Here is a 15430-nt window from a genome sequence, read left to right as displayed (position 1 = left end):
TCCTTTCTTCAAAAAAGCTGTTATTCCTGGCATGGTCTGGTTTACCCTATTCCTCTCCAGCAGTAACTGTATTTCAGTGGTGGGTAAAGAATGATTTTTATATGTAGTCTGTAAAACTCTTTGGGATATGTCATGATGAAAGGTGCTCTGTGTGCAACACCATTATTAACTTATTATATTTCATCAGGTTATTCTATTTCATATCATGTCACTCCACTGAAAGACCCTTGCCAAAAACAAAAGGAGTGCAATATCACTAATTGAAAAAACAGACTCTTTCAAGAGGCAATGTAGCATATAGATAGCATGGAAGTCCCTGGGAGTTCAGACTGGCATGGCTGTGGCGTGGTGGGACATCTGCGATGTCAGCATGTGTTATGTGTAAAACTATATTTTTTAATGTACTGTGGGATGAAGAATAAGAAATGAATTAGATTGCGAAATATGCTTAATATATCAACTTTTGAGTTAATATCTCTTCAGAACTACTGGAAATGATCATTTATATTTTATTAGTTTATGCAGATGGATGTAATTTGGCAAATTCTGAAACAGTTTGTTAAGCATTTTAGCAGTCTTAATGAAAAACATCTGAGTCTTCTTAAACGGAAAGCTTCTATTCAATTACTCATTACTTTAAGAGATAAAATAAAGCCATTTCTTATTTCCATTTATTTTGCTGGAAAGTCAGTGCTTATTAGCTTTATTAATACTTTTTCTTTTTTTCCCTCTTTTTTTTCTAGCTAGTTCTTTTTAATGCTACAATGCACCATCTAGTTTTTGTAAAATTTATGGGAGAGTGTTTCCCGTGACAAATAGAAGTTAGGATCTGAATGTTTTTTTTGTAAGAATTTTAACAGTGACTCCAGAAACCCCAATCAAATTCTACCAGACCTGCTGGTTTTCTACATCTATTTCAAGACAGCTTATTTTAAAGGAGGAAACTATGAGGGCTGCTCTGAAAGTAATGCCTCCAATTTTTTGACTTTTGCTCAAAACATTAGAGGTGGGTGTCTGTTGTATGGCAGTAGAGGCTGAACCTTCCCACCAATATCCCATTACATTCTGTTGCCATGGCAGCAATAATGGCAACAGAGGGGCAGTCTGGCAGAATGACATCTGACATGGAAGTGTGTATGAAACAAAGATGTGTCACTGAATTCCTCGAGGAAAAATTGGCACCCACTGACATTCATTGATACTTAATGAATATTGGTGGAGACCAAACAGTGGAAGTGAGCACAGTGAGGTGGTAGGTGTTTCAGCAGTGGTGACAGCCAGCGTGGGCCACCTCTGCTGGTGCAGATATTTATGAGAGTGACATTCAGGTTCTTGTTCATCACTGGCAAAAATGCACAGTTAATGGTGGAGACTGTGTTGAAACAGAGCGTTTTGTAGCTGAGAATTTGCTCTATCCAGTAGTGTTATTGTGCTCTTTGTATGAGTTTTCATTTCCATGGAAATAAATAGGAGGCATTACTTTCAGAGCAACCTATGTAGATTCAATTGAGCAAGATTAAGTAAATTTTGGAATAAAAAAAATCACATCAACACTTTATTATTTGTTTTGCAAATCTTCACACAAAGAAATAAGTACTGCTGTGATTTATTTATTGCACTCCCAAAGCCTCATAAATCAACAGGACTTCTGTGACAAAATACTAACAAGTTTTGTTTTGAAGGTTGTAGTTAATACTCTAGCAAAGACAGTTTCCTTTCCTTAAGGCTGAGGCATGGATTTTTTCCAAGCCTTAAGCGAGAGGTACTTCTAGAAAAGATCAGGACTCTGCTTCTTGTCTTAAGAGCCACCTTCTGCTTTGATCACCACAGTGATCTGTGGAGGCAGTGGTTTCACCAGGTCTTTCTCTCCTAGATGTGTGTTTCCTAGGACATTGGCCAACACAGCCAGTCTCCTTGTTTTGCATGTCTACAATTTCCAAGTTATCAGGTGGTCCTAAATCATTATCCTTCTTTTAACTGAAAGGAATGCTGTCCAACATGGATCAGATTCTTTGTTAAATCATGCTGTTTTCGGCACAGGGGAGTTAAAACTGAACAAAGGTCATCTGCCATTTCACTTTTATAGTTCTGGCCTAAGTTTGAAAGCTGTGTTTTTCTTAGTCCATCTTAAAGCCATCCACAGACTGCTCAAAATTACATGAGACTCAAGTAGTTCTTTATAGGATTCTTCATGGGCAAAGAAGTAACTAGTAAATGCACCATGGCCACAACCTCTGCAATAGCTGAGTCCTTACCAGTTCATCACCATTATAGGGTTAAAAGTGGTACTTGGGTTAAATTTGTTAATACTACTGTGTGCTAAGTGGCAGGTTGCACTCTCTTAACAGTTCTTCTTTAAATACATATTTATGTACTTTTAACACAGAAATAAAAAAACTATGCTAAAATAATGTATATATTTAATTACAAAATAACGTCTCTGATTTCAGCAACTGAAGCAGCTAGACCAAAATATTTTTACCATGGTTCTGTTAAAAACACATAGGGTATTATTCTCAGCCCCCTGTGGCTGTAAGCACAATGGGTGGACTGAGCATTCACTCGGCATATGCTACTTGGCTTTAAGTCAGACTTCTTAACAGTATCTCTGTGGCATTTTCCCCAGGCCAATTCCTTTTGTTGTGTTTTTCTTTTACAGCAAAAATAAAATAAAATAAAATACATGTCACTGAGGAACCACATTAGAAACTGTCTTAAAATTGTGGCATATCCTTCATCTCAATGAAAATGCCCCCAGTGTTCCATCTTGATGAAAATATTGTAGGGCTGTATCTTATAACAAAATAAGCAAAAACTCAAAAAAAAAAAAAAAAAAAAAAAAAAAAAGACTTGCTACACTAGAGTGAAGTATATTAAACACCAATTTTTCTAGAGTTTTAAATGTCTGATGAAAGACAAGAAAATCAGCAGATGTAAAGCAATAAGGAAGAAGGTGAGAAGGCTCCAGCAAGAGCGAGAAGGAAGCTCTGAGCAGAGGCTGCTGAACAGTCATATGTGCCAATACCTTGTATGCTGGTAGTAAGACTGATTTTAAGACAGTTGTTCATTTATGCCCAGTAAAAGAAGTATCACATACGACCCACATTAATTTCCAAAAATGTTGGGTTAAGCTAATCTACTGTAAACTTTTGCAGATTTCATTGACTGGCATTTGTTTGGTAAAAATTTTCAACTTATTCCTTACACAAGTAATAATAAAATCAATAAAATACATATATTAACTTTCCTATCTCTTCTTTCCAAACTTGTCTATACTTTTGGTTTAAGATTTGTTTACTGCAGTGTGTTACTTAAATAGTCTTAATCTTCAATAAATGGTCAGAAGTTTACTTTTTGTTTATGACAACTGCATGTTTGTCATGGGTCAAGAAAGAGGCCTTAGGAAAAATGCTGGGATGGAAAAGAGAGGGAAGTGTTCTGAATGTTGTTGGAGAATTAATTCAGAACTCAATTCTTTCAGGCTTTTCATGATGTTTTCTTTTTGGAAGGACATTAGAGATATTTCATTCATGTGACCCCTATGGCATGGAGGACAATGCTTTGATTTTGATTTAATTTTTTTTTCCCTTTACTATGCTATTTTATTCTTTTTTTTTTTTTTTTTTCCTGTTATTTTCAGAGGTCTTTGTTACAAATTACATGTGATATTTAAACTTTGCTGTAATTACCAACATTTTTTCTTTTTCTTTATCAATGTTCTCACGTCATACTGTCTAAATATTTTGAGAGCTCCTTAGGGACTGATACAGAGCAATTAATATCTACTGTTGATATTCTTTTTTTCTTGTGCTCTTAGGATCTTATCTCTAATCTAGATTAAAGGGATGGAAGAAAGAGAGGAATTCAAGTATTTGGATCAGGATTGAGAATAAAACTGTCTTCAAAGTCATGATTGGTTGTTTTGTTTGAGCCTTCTGCAGTGACAGAGACTATCTAAGGACTCTGAATTTGGATCCAGGTTTGGATTCTTTGGAAATAAGACTCTCAAACAGATAATGATAAACACAAAACCATATACACTAGTTCACTAGCCTGGACTAAGCTCACCTCTAGTTGCACATTTATAAAACTAATTTAGTATCAGAGCAGGGGTAATGGTGAAATATTTATGGACAAAAATAGAGGCAAACTAGGAAGCATCTTAGACAAAAAGCTTCACACTACTGCTAGAATTGCTTCCTCTTCTACAGGCTATTCTGGCATAAAAAGTAATGGCGTTAACTTCATGACATTTTGTAGATAAAGAAATACATTTTCCAGAAAACATTAAAATTTAGAAAGCCAGAAGATGTTTTTGTGTTTCTAAAGAGAGGTGGTAGAGTCGCCGTCCCTGGCAGTGTTCAAGAGGTGCCTGGATGAGGAGCTGCGATATATGGTTTAGTAGCTTGTGGTAGCAGTGGTAATGAGAAGACGGTTGGACTAGATGATCTTATAGGTTGTTTCCAACCTTGTGATTCTATGATTCTATGATTCTATATGCTGTCCCTGAATTTGTTCAAAGCAGTTAAAAGGAATGCATCAGATCCACTGAAAATGCGCAAAGGCTTCAGTGAGACAGGCAGAGTCCCAAAGCACTGCAGAACTTGCTTTGCAGCAGTCGGAGGCCTTTGTACCCAGAAATGTAAGCAATGCCTAATGAATCTACTAGAAGTTTTGGAAGCTCTCTTTGACCCAAGCAGCATGGGATGCTAGCAAGATGCACCTGATATTTACTAGTAGACAATTATTACATATTGACAAAATGACAGCCAGGTACATGATACTGAAATTCTGAACCAAGAGAGGAAAAAGAAATTCCTATAGAATCCAGAAGAACACATCTGCTGCAATTCCACTTTCCTTTTCTGTGTTTTCATTGTTTTGCACTTCTCCCTTCTTTGTAGCTTCTTCATGCTTCACTCTTTCTGAAATTCTATGTCACTTTCTCTCGCAGAGAGATCTCATCATGGGGGATGTGGGGTCAAATCCCAATCAGGATGTGAATCTCACGAATCATTTCTGTAGAAATCCTGAACTTTATTCTTTAGCAGAGTGGCGAGGCCAGAGTAACAGGCATTGTGTAGTACAGCTATTTGCTGGCATGGACTCCTGGGGCATTCTAGATAGCTTGTTGTTCCTTACACCTGTATGAAAAAGATGAGTTACTGTGGCTTGCACATTGCTAGCAAGTACAGTGTTGTTGGCATGTGCCAGTGTAAAAACAGAAGAAAGAATAAATATGACAGGTCTGAGGGGTTGCTATGAAAATGAAGTTGTTGCACGGACTGTTTAGGATTACAGTTGGCCCTACTAGCTTTTATGCTGTGGCTTGCTTTATATCACCTAACTCTAGGCAACTGGCCAGGTATCTTAATTAGGAATGTATTCATTGTTAACTCACTCCCAAAAGAGAAAAGGGAAGAAGTTTCCAGAGTGTTATTCAGCTCCGTCCTAAATCCCCCGCTGAAAATGTCTCTCATTCTTTGAACAGACTATTAAGGTAGCCTAGGCTAAATGTGCTCCTAAGTCCCTCAGTTAAACTTGGTACATCAGGCCTTTGCCATCAGCTTATGTCTCTCAAACCTAAATTTGGTATGCATAAAACTGAGGATGAATGAGAGGAAGAAAGAAAGTGTAGACCCGCAGGCAAGAAAGTGATGCAGCCAAATCCTATGTGATGCTTTTATTCAGTCAGCAGCATAGTGCATGTAGTTGCATGAGCTGGCACCATGCATTTGCGTGTTAGGACATATGGTAACCAGAGACGCCACACTGCTGCTCAGCGCTACAGGCAAAAAACATGCTGGTCTTTGTTTCTTATATCCCCAGGGACTCAGGCAGCGAGAAATAAACTTTGAGAGGGCTGCGAGAAACCCACTAAAATGGGTCAAATAGTGGAACCAGGTCTCCTACTCTACTCTCTGAGGAAGATGTAAAAATAAGGGTATTTTCTGACTCTGAATAGTTTGCAATCTAATGGGCTGAGAAAAAATCCTGAACACTGGGATAATTCCAGATGTGGATCAGCATTTTGTGGTCCAAGCCCAGTACCTGGACAAAATGCAAAAATCTAGACAATGCCTCAGCAGAAGAAAAACGTGAACTTGTTGTTTTCCCTGTGTCAGGGCTGATGACAAATATTTATAATGCTTGCCACGTGAAGCTGTAGTCAGAAAAGCCAGCACACAGATATATTTTGGAATTCAGAATATTAAGAATAGAATTGAAAAATAATTTGAGTTGGAAGGGATTATTAAAGGTCATCAAGTCCAACTCCCCTGCAAAGAACAGGGACACTAACAGCTAGATCACACTGTCCAGAGCCCCATCCAGTCTGACCTTGAATGTCTCCAGGGCTGGGTTATCCACCATCTCTTTGGTCAACTTGTTCCATTGCTTCACTAAAGAAATGACGACCTCGTTTTGATCTCAGAATGTGCAGATCAGTGTTAACCTCATTACTGACAATAATGCTAGACAGCAATAAAGGCAGTTTTTGTGAAAAGAAGTCTGCCTTCTATTATTGGTGACCAAGATTATTCCATTCTTACCTAGTTCCTGAGAAAGGTGTCCCACTTTTTAAATATCCATTTAATTTGTAATAATCCTTTGGCTCTCTCATTTTCTCCTCCACAGTCAGCTATTTTATTTTACTGATTAATAAAGATCTGGGTAGGGGCTGCCAAGTTTGAGGAATTAATAAATGTGGTTCTGAGCATGGGGATCCATTTGGAATTAAAGTGTAAGATTTGAAGAAATGAGCATGTTCTGTGGAGGTCCTCAAAATAATAGATTCATAGGAGAATCTACATTGCAGGGGGCCTCTGGATATATAGTCATAGAATAATTTAGGTTGGAAAAGTCCAACCATCCACCTAACACTACCATGTCTATCATTAAACTGTGTGCCTAAGTGCACAGGCCTCATAAATGCTGCTAGGGATGGCAACTATACCACCTGTTTCAATAGCTCACTCCCATGCCTAACCAGCCTATCTGTGGAAAAAATCTTCCTGATATTTGAACTTTGCCTAGAGCTACTTGAGGCCCTTACCTCTTTTCTCATCATCCAGTCCATGCAATTTTGGAGCAGGACTACTTTCAGGACAGGCTGCTCAGTGCTTACCTCAGTCAAGCTTTACATTCTTTCAAGGATGGGGACTCCATATTCATTCTGGGCAACCAGCTCCAGTGCTTGACTCATGATGTTGTGAAAATATTTTCCTTACCATCTGCAACAGGTAATTCACAAGGATTTCTTTTTCTTTTCTTTTTTTTTTTTTTTTAGAGGAGGAGAAAAATGGGTATTGCTCTAACTATACAATTACCTTGACCTGACTTTAAGAAGACAAGCCTTTTTGCTTCAGAGACGCAGTGCTTGCTACCCAAATAAAAATAAAATGAAGTCCACCTAGAGCATTCTTAGTAGAGAGGGAAAAAAAAAAAGATTTTTTAAATAGAAACTTACGAAATGCACACAATGGAATTATTCTTCTCCAAATTACTCCTCGAGAAAGTTGCTTTTGGAAGAGTAGCCCCTTCAAAATTGGTATAACTAAAAATTATGGAAATAATACAGCAACATTAAAATAAAAGGGGAAGGAAGCAGAGCTACTAAGATCTGTTTTATCTGCTTAAATTTCTTGCAGCATAACCTGCACTCTTGTGTTTTATATTCAATATTGTGCATTGGAATTAGGACAACAAACATTAAAAGAGACGTCATTGCCATCCATGGTGTGTTGAAATCCTGGGAATATTTACTCAAAACAACTACACTGCTGGCAGTTCATTCTGTTTCAAGGTTGACAAAGTTTCCATGTCTCAAAAACAACAAGGAAAATAAATGATTATTTTAACAGGTCTTGGCTGCAGAGACTCAGAACCATGTAATCATAGGATATCCCAAGTTGGAAGAGATCCACAAAGATCAGTGAGTCCAACCCTTGGCTCCACACAGGAACACCCAAAATTCAAACCCCATGTCTGAGAGTGTAGTCCAAATGCTACTTGAACTCAGGCAGCTTGGGGCAACAACTACAGCCCTGGACAACCTGTTCATGGTTCTAGCCACCCTCTGGTGAAGAACCTTTTCCTAAACTCCAACCTGACCCTTCCCTAATGCAGCTCCATGCTGCTCCCTCAGGTCCCGTCATTGCCAGCAGGAGTAAAGATCGACACCTGCCACTCCATCCTGGGATAACACCACTTGATTGTCAGGGTTAGTTTAAATCCATTCTGCCACTGATTCAGGAAACTGAAAGTGTTTACAACTATTCTGTTATTTCCTTGTGATTAAATGTAATATTGACATAATGGCCAATACTATTAAAGGCAAGAATTATCCAGCCACAAATTGTGCCAAGCAAAGGTACTGAACTTGAAACAGTTACAAAAAGTGTTGCGTAAATTCCTACTATTTTCCTGTCAACAAATGCCTCTGTCCCATCAGAGGGACTCTGGTCACTTGGGATTGCTCAGTGAAATGATGCTGGTATGCCTCATGGTCATGCTCAGCTCCAGGGAGTAGAAGTGATTTCCCAAAGGTATGCGTGGATGATGTGTGTGAGTTCTGGGAGAGTTCTCAATACATGTCAGTGATGAGCATACCTTGGTGACTATCTGTGTTGATTTCTCATCTGCAGACAGAATGCTGTTATATTTGTGTTTTCTCTATGGAAATATACATGCTTTACTTAATGCTGTGGCCAAGTGTATCAGATTTTTTTTTTTCTTACAACACTTTTGGTGAGGTACTCTTCGGTAACTCTCTTCACTGAGAGAGTGGTCGGGCATTGGAACAGGTTTCCCAGGGCAGAGATCACAGCTCTAAGCTGCTGGAGTTCAAGGAAGATTTGGACACAGGTCTCAGATATGTGGTTTGGATTTTGGGTGGTCCTGTGTGAATCCAGGAATTGGACTCAATTATCTTTGTGGGTCCTTTCCAACTTGGGATCTCCTATGATTCCATTATTCTTATGCTAACAGAAGGCTTTGTTGCTTGGTACTCCTGTGGTCTCGGGCCCTCTTTCCAGCTTGATGTGTTATAATGTTTAAGGATATTGTGATAATTAATAATAAGTATTAATAATTAAGTGATCTATTGCACTTTGGTCTGCATGAAAGTGTAATTATACAAACTGATCTTAAAAAGGATACTTAATAGCATTATTTTATATATTTTTATCATATTTCATTCTTCCTCTTAGCAATATTGTACAAAAATCTCACATGCTTGGAAATGCTTGTTTAAAAGATTGATACTCTTTTTGACATGTATCAAATATACTGCTTTTGAACAGAATACAGTTTCTACAGAATGAAGTAAAATCTGCTCCTGACAATTAACACTATTTTTTTCCCTTTGTACTCCGTAAGTTGAAGATAAATTTCTCCACAGTTAGTAAATGGTAGCAACGGCTCTCAAGCCTCAGTAATCTGATTCTAACAGTAAAACATGCTTGACGATGCTCAATATAGCAATATTATGCAGCAGTACGGATGTAGAAACAATAATACTGCAGTCTTTGGAAGAAACATGTTCTACTTTTCCACCTCAGATTCTACTTTTTGGGTATGTTGCTGCATCTTATTCATGCACTAGTACTACGTTGCTTACTTCTTTCGAATACTGGTCTTTGAATGTAAGAATATGAATTTTATTTCAGAGCTGCACTGTACTCTAATTTACCCTGGTCTTCCAAAGAAACCACAGGGAAGGAGAATACATAGTTGAAAGAGAAAAAAAGACAAATCTCTGTTTAGTAATATACAGTCTCAAGGTTACAGTTCTTTACAGTTTGTATGTATAGATAAAGTGATACTGTGATTTGCAACAAACACAAATTGCATCAAACTTTACATTTTCTCCACTACCACCTGATCACAGAGAGGGGATTCTGCAGATGTAAAAACTAAAAAAGCTGTAAAGCTAAAACAGGTACCCAGGAGTTTACAAAAACAGGATTGCCATACATCCAGAGAGTGAAAAATAGGCAAGTAGAAATGACTCCCAAACCACATTTCCTCACTTCACACTATCTATTCTCCCACGTAAGCTGTACGGTAAAACAATGTCACTGTGTTGAAGACAGTTGAATAGGTGAACTCTTATCCTTCTTTTTGGAGAGAAAAATGCATGACTATATTAAGCAACAACTTTTTTTCAGAAAGAAATCACAGACTGCTCCATCCTCTTTCTGATGAAGTTCAAGTGAAAAATCCAAATAAAAATCTCAAATTTACTAACATTATTAGCTACAAGCTTCCACTAACCATGTTAATCCATACATGGATGAGTATGTGCATTATTCCAAGCTAGTTATAAAGAGGCAAAAACTGGAAATGGCCAGTTTTAAATTGGACTGATGCCAGAGCTATACAAAACTGAGAAACTCCTGGGAATTCAGGAGGAGAGAACTAAAAAGAGGCATTTTCCCTCAGTCCTGAAAAGTCTTCCCAAGATGATTTTTGCAAAGGAGTAGGAGCTACAGAAGCACTGAAAAAAAGAATGATTACCTTGGGATCACTGGAGGAGGCTGTATAGCTTTTGAGCCCATATTAGATTTGTTTCAGATCACATTCATTTCCCAGGTCAGTGTTCTGAGTCCTGAGCCCAAAGGAAATTCCATATCAATTTCCACTTTGGAGAATTAACTTTTACAGTGAAAGCTTTATTCCAGATTAGTTGAATAATCCATAGGCCCTCACTTAATGCTAAGAGGTTACTCAATATTCTAGAGATTTCTCCAAATTTTCTTCAAATATAATTTCTTTAGCTTAAAAATGTCACTTTCGAGTTTTTAATTTGGAAAGAGAAAAGAAAAGGGAAAGGAAGGGAAGGGAGGGGAAGGGAAGAGAAAAATGATCATAGAGTTTACACTTACTCTCACAGTAAAGGACAACATTACCTCAAAGACCCCACCCCTTGGTCTTCCCACAACGACAGTTCTGTGTCTGGGGGTACAGGCACCCTGACTCATCAGCTCAGCTGCTGATGAGCATGGACAGAAGATGAAATGCACTCAATTTCATTAAGTCACACCTTCATTTATTTGATATCAGCATGCCATCTTTAGACACAAATATTTAAACTTGTCTGATTTAGTATTGAGAGAACAATATCATTATGATATTGGAAAACTAAAGTTCTGAAATCTAGGTTCACATTTATGTTCTTAGATTTATGAATTACTAACAAAAGACTTTATCAGCATGAATTTCTACTTCCATATCAGTGTAATATTGGCAATCCTCAGTCAGTAGTCCCATGAGCAATTTATTTTGGCACGAACCCCAGACTGCTGCTGAAACAAATGATCCCACCTTCCCACTACTTGTTCCCACCCATACCTTGTCTGCTGAGTTGGCATCAACATCCATGCAGCTGCAGGGAGAAGTGATACTCTTTGCTAAGCTTTTCTTGGCTGGGCCTAGAGGGTTTTCAGCAGCTGCCACATTTGATGGTGAGGCTGGCAAAGGTAGCTGAAAGTGGTTACAGGATGAGAAATGCTATGTGTGCACAAACTACAGCAGCAAATGCTTTCACGAGCCTTTTAATACTAGATCACTAATTGTTAGCATTAGGTTGATTGGACGGTATCTGCTTATTTTAAAAACAAAAGGTTAGTGCTAAGCAGTTATCTGCAATACTTGAAGAGTGTTATAAATTTTGACAAGACATGCAAATTCTTTCAAGAAGATTGTAAATGTCCTCATGACAGAAAACACACATAACTGCGAAACTCAAGCCCACCACTCCTTGTGTTAAGCAGACAGGGTGTGCTACAAAGTCCAGCCATTTATACCTCTCATTGTTTAGACAGACAAGCTTAAGAGGAAGACACAAGGCTACGTACAAGTGGGATCACCTATAAATTCTGACCAGTCAGGAAAACATGAATTGCAGTAGTAGTGTTAACTCAAGTGCCATGTTTAACTATAAAGATACATTTATTTATTTTAATCAATACTTAATCATTTTAATCAGCATTTTCTACTTGTATTGGTACTGCATAATATGATGGAAGGACATTAGCTCTTTAAAAAAAACCCAGGTTCACTATTCCCAGAACCTTATAATGTTAGGGTACAGCAGCACAGAGTCACTGCAAGGGTGGTGAGGAAAGGGTTGCTGCTCTCTTACCTTCAGACCAAACTTCAGCTGGGCACAAGCATGTCTGTGTCCTGCTGCTGCTTGTGAAAAGTGGCTGCATTTCCCTTGTAGTGTATGTAACAGTGAAAGCTGAACAGAGCATGGAAGGGAAGAACAGAAATATGCCCAGAGGCCAGAATATACAGAGGGAAAAATAACAGTATATGCCCTGAATTTAAAAAAAGTTGTACTATAATTCTGCTTTACATAACATCTGGAAAACGTGCCATTGCTGATGTTTGCCCTAATCTCTTTATCAAATATATCACTATTTGATCTCCATGGTTGCAATATCTGGTGAGTCATCTGAGTTAATCCACAGACAATATTTTAATACTTCTGCTCATGGAAGGATTATTCTTTTAATATGCAAGATCTGTGTTATGTTTTGTCTTTTTGTGTGTGTGTGTGTGGTTTTCTTTTTTTTTTTTTTACTATTGCTTTTACTATTTTTTTTGAATAGCATTACTCCAAACGCAGCACTGGAAAAGTAGAAACCTTTCAGAAAACTTTATGACTTGTATCACACAAATTTTGTGTTGACACATTTGGATTCAGTTTGTGAAATAGTCAGTTTGAAACAATTTACTCCATTTATGATTTTAACTGGTAAGAGAAACTCAATACACGCAAGATCCAAGCTCTCACTGTATATATATAGAAAGAGAGAACAGCAGAGGGAAATTTGACTTCTCTAGTTATGACTGTAACCATCTTAAAGAGTCAGCATCCTATATAGCAACCCTTGCTGTGTGTTCAATGTCTGTATTATATGTTTGCACATGTATAACTACGCATCTAGACCACTCCTCTACTTCACAGCTTTCTCATTATTTTTATTAAGATATCACTGATAAAATGCTGACCAGATTCAGGAGCTTCCAGAAGCCTGAGTAAGCAGACTTCCAGTTGGTTGGTCTTGTGGTACAGAGTGTTACAAGCTGAAAGGAGATAAAAAGTGTTAGGTATCTAATCTAGTCCCAAACTGAAGCTTCACAGTTGTCGTTAGATAGCAGATATTCTACTGAGAGTAAGTATAAAAGATAGGCTGGCTATAGAAGAAGACTAAGCACTAGCACTAGTGCTACCTAAGTGACACTTGGACAGCTTAAGTTAGGTGAAATGGGTGCCATTATTTGTGACAAGTCTTAGTTCTGAAGCTAGCTAAACAAACTGAAGCTCCTGCAACTGGCTTTGACAACACCCCACACTCAAGTATCAATTTACAGCCTTTTGTTTTTAACCCTTGGGACTAGTTCTTGTCATGCCTTCAAAATCTTCTCTGAGAAGTCACTTTGACTGTGACTCATATATGCACTAAATGGAGGCTGGCACATGGAGATATGCCAGCTTCACAATTACACTTGGTTGTCAGTACTCCTACAGTGCTTAGGGGACCAATAGTCTTCGTTTTACTCAGCCGCTTTTGCTGCATTAATTCTTCTGTCTTAACGCACATGTTGAAAATCTCAGTTTGCATGTTATCATTAGTTTTGTTGTCTCTCAGGACATGGAAATTTTCATTTCTCATACATTATCATCTATGTTAAACTAAATTGATGTCCATTCTAATTTATAATCAGTTCTGAAGTGACTTTAAACGTCTTCCAGTGCCTACAAGTGTGTTCTATCAAACTAAAATCTCTAATCTCTTCAATAAAGTGATACTACAGTGCATGGCCATCTTTCCTTTTCATCTTGGAGGTGCTGTTAAAAGAAACTAAACAGCAAGTTCTCCATTCACTAAGCAGTGCAACAGTTTCAAAATTATTCTCATTTTTAATTGGTTTCAGAGGCAGCATATTGATAAAAAAAGCTTACCTCAATCAGTCAAGTTGACAAATCACGATTGTTAACTGATGAATATATACTCACCTAACTTGGTGTTCTAAATAGCTCATCACATACGTTATGGTTCAACTAGAATTTCTATTATTGCAATATTTAATGACTGCTGATTACTTCCCCTTAAAATTGTTTTTGAAAAAACGCAATGCAAGAAGACAATCAAATAACTCTTATTCCACTCTTCCCTTTCTCTAAGATACAGCTATCATTAAGAGTAAATTACTGTCCTTTCAGGTGACCATTTTTTTCTTAGAAAATCTAATTTAAAGATTCCTTAAAGTCACCACTCTGCATCAACACTTTTAGTAGATTTACATAATCACAACTGTTTCATGTCCACACCTGCTCTCAAGTTTGTTCTCAAGCAATAAAATGTGCTTCTGCCTAATTGAGGGTAGTCCTCAGATCAAACTTTATGAATTTTCCAATTCTTTGCCTTCTTGGGGATGCAAACATTTTCTGGATTCTTCCCTGCCACCAGGAAAGCACTCACAAAGATGAAAGTAAGCCCAGAGAGCCTAATTTCTCTAGACTACCCCAACAGTCAGTGGAGCAACAAGCTTTGGCCAGAAGTAAGCAAGTTATTTTAGCTCTTTAGAATGACTTCAGAAAAGCACACAGGTTTCCACTTGAATAGAGTCTAGAGAGATCACTCTTACTATGTTAAGACAGATTTCCAAATAATTTCCAGAGTGTTTTGGAAGTTCCTGTCAAGTTTCTCTGTTCTTTAAAAAGCTGCACAGTTGATTTTGAAGAAAAACACCCTATGCTTGGCGTAACCTTTCCTATTTAACAAATACATTGTTACATCCTCCTCCTAATGTGCACTGTGCTGGCCTACTGAATAAAGTATCATGCCTCCTTACTTTTGATTGCCTGGCACATTTGGAGTTGGAGAGGAAATGTGATTGTTCAGGTTCTGTGTCTATGTTGGTGGATGTTCTTGGAGTTCAGCATGGAAAGGAAGGAGGCAGACTTGGTCCTGAATCCTCCGCCTAACCCAGAATAGAGCAACAATAATTGCTCTCTGCTTTTTTTTTTTTTTTTTTTTTTTTTTTTTTTTTAAAAAAAAAAGATTGTATAACTTCTACAAATTGATTGTTTGCTGTCTGCATGTATGTGTGGATTTAATAAAAATGAAGCTAAAATTTGCGATTTTTTTTCTCATTTCAAAGCTAAGAAATAATAAACATTACCAATTCTAATGAGAGTTTATTTCTGTGTCATTATGTAGCCAGGTTAAAATGGGATTTTAATTTTATTTCATTAAATATCTTAACATCTTCCATCTCCATGTGATTAAAAGTTTTACCTTAGGGTATCTATTGAATATAAGATGCAGGGAAATACAAAAACATTTTTTGGCCTTGGAAAGAAAGAATAAAACAATGTCTAGGAACTGTAATGTTTAAGATTTCAATCTTCTCT

This window comes from Lagopus muta, chromosome Z (assembly GCF_023343835.1).
Source record: "Lagopus muta isolate bLagMut1 chromosome Z, bLagMut1 primary, whole genome shotgun sequence".
In the NCBI taxonomy this organism is placed as follows: domain Eukaryota; kingdom Metazoa; phylum Chordata; class Aves; order Galliformes; family Phasianidae; genus Lagopus; species Lagopus muta.
The sequence above is the reverse complement of the archived record's forward strand: the minus strand, read 5'-3'. Positions refer to the sequence as shown.